This window comes from Lynx rufus, unplaced genomic scaffold (genome assembly GCF_022079265.1).
Source record: "Lynx rufus isolate CCGP_SWC_20201006 ecotype Redwood Valley unplaced genomic scaffold, mLynRuf1.p SCAF_1, whole genome shotgun sequence".
NCBI lineage: Eukaryota > Metazoa > Chordata > Mammalia > Carnivora > Felidae > Lynx > Lynx rufus.
Window position 1 is genome coordinate 231,904,115 of NW_025814823.1, and position 3,514 is coordinate 231,907,628.

Genomic DNA, 3,514 nt, shown 5'->3' on the forward strand with positions numbered 1-3,514 from the left:
ACATACGGAGGGCTTACCTCCCGGGGCAGAGACTGCCCCCCACTTACCCAGACTTCCCTGCAGGGAGACCGGGCCGCGACGCTGGCAGGAGGGGTGGGGAGAAGCAATTAAACTATCCCACGTGTCCTCTCTTCCCTGGCTTTGGCCACCTTGCCGGACACACTCTGGATGGCGTACGTAGCCCCACGATGGTGGAGCAGCTGTGACCCCCTTGAGCAAGAAAACCTTTATGATGTGAGCCCACGCCGGAGAGTCTGGGTTTCCTTGTGTGGTATCGCTGGGCTGCAGCCGACCCCTTCTCTTCGAAGGTCTTTTCCAGAGTGACCTGAATGTACGTGTTCCCCGGGATTGACTGATACCCGTATTCAGCTCTCTACCCCCGGTCAGGATCTGGGATTTGTCCACCTGCACGCGTGTCCGCGACGTCCTCACTTGTGTCTTCCGTGGCGCGGGCTTCGGAGCCTGTTGACTGGTCGGAGCCCGGGGGGCGGTGCTGGGAGCTGTGTAGACGCTGAGCGGAAAACCAGTGTGTGTCTCCCGTGAGCTCCCAAACTTGAGGTTCTGGCAGGCAGTGCGCTGTTTTCTCGGGTCGCCGTTCTTCGGTGGGGGGGGGGGGGGGACACGCACTGGCTGACTGTCTGGGACCCTTCCTGTGCTTCCACGTGCCACTCACCTTTTCCGTGGAACGCTGTGCTTCGTCTCCACACTTCCCAGTATAATGAACGCGGGTCGGGATGGAGCCTCAGGGCGATTCTTGGGTACCAAGGGGCTGCCCAGGGAACTTGGCTTCGGCAAACCCCCTTGAGGAGCAGGAAGTCCCGAGGCTGGATTTTGATGACTGCTTGCTCTTCCGCTTCCCCAGTTTAGGACCCAGAATTCTGAGAGTCCTTTTCTTCTGATGGGGAGTTTGGACCATGCTCATCTTGGGGGGAGAGGAAAACAGCCTCTCTCTCTCTCTCTCTCAGCTTGATGAAGGAGTTTATGATTGTCTGTATCTGAAAAATCTTCATAGGGAATGGCGGCTTGGTTTATCAGCTCTTAGCAGCCTACTCGGAGGTGTAAGGAAGCCTGGGTACTTCTGAATTACCCGATCGTACTTCGGGGCAGGAGGTATTTGGGGATGGCTCCACCTCATCTTTTTAACCTCTTTCTTGGGCTTCTTCTCATAGCCTTCTCTTGTACAGCGGTGCGACCTTCTCGTGCGTCTCCCCCGCCGTGTCTGGAGCCCACGGTTCTTTGTGCACTGGGGGAATTGTTTCCGGAAGCAGCTTCGTCTTCTTCCATGAGGCCACACACAGAGCCTGCAGCGTTCTGACCCGTGGCGTGCTTCCGATGTCCTTCTACACTGAACCCCTCGCTTTTCCAGTCGTGACGGGGGGGAATCGTTTGGTGCCGTGAGGGACCAACAGGCCTCCACCCGCAGCTCCAGAACTTTATCTGCAGGAGCAGTTCTGGCAAGCCCTACGTCCCAATAGCAGGTGAAGGGACCAGCTTGACCATCAGTGCCATTCACGTTGTATTCATCTCCAGTCCCCTCCACTTGGCCTTCATAGGTCTTATCCGTGCCAAACCTAGTGAGAAGCCTGCCGGCCAGCGGCAGGTGGACACAGTATGCCGCAGTATAACCTGTCAGGCCAGCCTTCACACCGTACTTTGGGAGTTCATGAGCATGAGCTGCACAGACTAGCATGTCTCCTTCTGCATGGGCATAAGCCATCTGGCAAACGACATCCCTGTTGGTCACACGAGCGATCACCCTGTATTTACGTGTGTTGTACCTATTTTTACCCTGAATTACCACGGGTTTCCAAGCATGGTGATCGGTTTTTACCCGTCCCCCCGCCCCCCCGTTTCTTCTAAATTTCACCTGGTATCTCTTGAAGTGAGACAACTTTATTTTTTTTTTATTTAAATTTTTCTTAATGTTTATTTATTTCAGAGAGAGACAGAGTGAGAGCAACGGAGGGGCAGAGAGAGACAGAGACACAAAATCTAAAGCAGGCTCCAAGCTCTGAGCTGTCAGCACAGAGCCTGACGCGGGGCTTGAGTCCACGAACCATGAGATGATGACCTGAGCCAAAGTCAGGTGCTTAACTGACTGAGTCACCCAGGCGCCCCTATTCTTGGCAACTTGAACAAGCCCCATCCTGTGGCACAGAGAGCGGTGTCCACGCCTCGCCCCTTACTTGAGGTTGGCTGCTTAATGCGCAGGGTCAACCAGGGAGAAGGGGTTCCCTGTTGAAATTGTTTTCTTGTTCAGTTCATCTCCCTGTGGTACGACCTTGAACATGACCTCCTGGCTTCGGTGGGTTTCTCCTGGTGACTCCATGGGGGTGGCGGTAGCTGTCAGCTCGAGTGGCTTCTCCAGAGCTGAGGACACTTGCCCTTTATCGTTCCCCCATGAAGCTTACAGGCACAGGCACAGCCCCAATGGACGTAAGCCTGTTTGGTTATGTGCATCTCTTGGGTTCTTCTTGGTCGATTTGGGTAGCAGCTAAAGAAGTCGGAGGCAGGTGAGAGCCTTGACTTTTTGCTCCTCAAAAAGCCTCAAACCAGCTTCAGCCACGCACAAGGCATTTCTTGAAACAGTCTTAATTTGCCGGCAGGCCCCAACGTGTTCATTAACCTGTTCTATGAGCTTGATGAAGTCCTAGCTCCTGCCCCTTAGGGGTTCTGACTCCTGCTGGGCAGAAGGAGTCTCGAGGCAAATGCCAAGGCTGTGGAGGCAAATGCTGTCACCAGCATCAGACAAAGATAATCCTCCCAAGTCCAGGGCCCGACGATGGGGGATGGTTTAGGGCTGTTGTCACACATCATCCCCAAGGGAAGGGGTTCAGGCATCGATGCGTTTTTGCACCCTCTTCCTGAAGGGGTGGGGATGTTTTAAAAAATATTTTAGCCAATCCGTGCATCTTAAATACCTTTAATGTCACTATTGGGAGCTCCTGTCTAGCAGCCATCGTGATAATTAATAGGTCACTAACTGCACTTACAGGCACCATTTTTGGTATTCCGTAAGCCTTATTTGATGACAACAGAAGTGTCTGCAGTCACCAGCCCGGTGTCTGGGCTCCCTGCATAGCACACCACAGTCTGCCCTGAGCTCTGCTCCTTTGACAAGGGTGCCGACAGCTCACTTCACATCACATGGTAGATCTGGAGTGTTTAAAAGTGAACTTCTGACACAGAGATGGACAACAGATGACATCGGGTGAGGGAGCCTGTGCCATTATAGGTGACAGTCAGAGAGCAGCAGCTGATGTGGGGCCCCTTCGCTGCCCCCCGTGTCTTACGTTCATTACCTACGTAATCCTCATGATAACCCACTGGGGTTGTCTGTCTCATTAGCACCATCTTTCAGATAAGGGAGCTGAGGCTCCGTGAAGTTCTAAACTTTCTCAAACTCAGTAGCTAGTAGGCGCAGAGGTATTCACCCCAGTGTGTGACCTCAGAACATCTGTGCTACCCACTGGATCAGATCCAAAGCAAATGGCGGTCCAGCCAGAGACAGCTG

At 53.6% G+C, this 3,514-nt stretch overlaps 1 pseudogene; it reads right to left on the bottom strand.

The window, feature by feature from the left end:
* Positions 1-1,046: 1,046 nt before the first annotated feature.
* On the bottom strand, positions 1,047-1,885 carry LOC124510472 (60S ribosomal protein L5-like; annotated as a pseudogene).
* Positions 1,886-3,514: the final 1,629 nt, after the last annotated feature.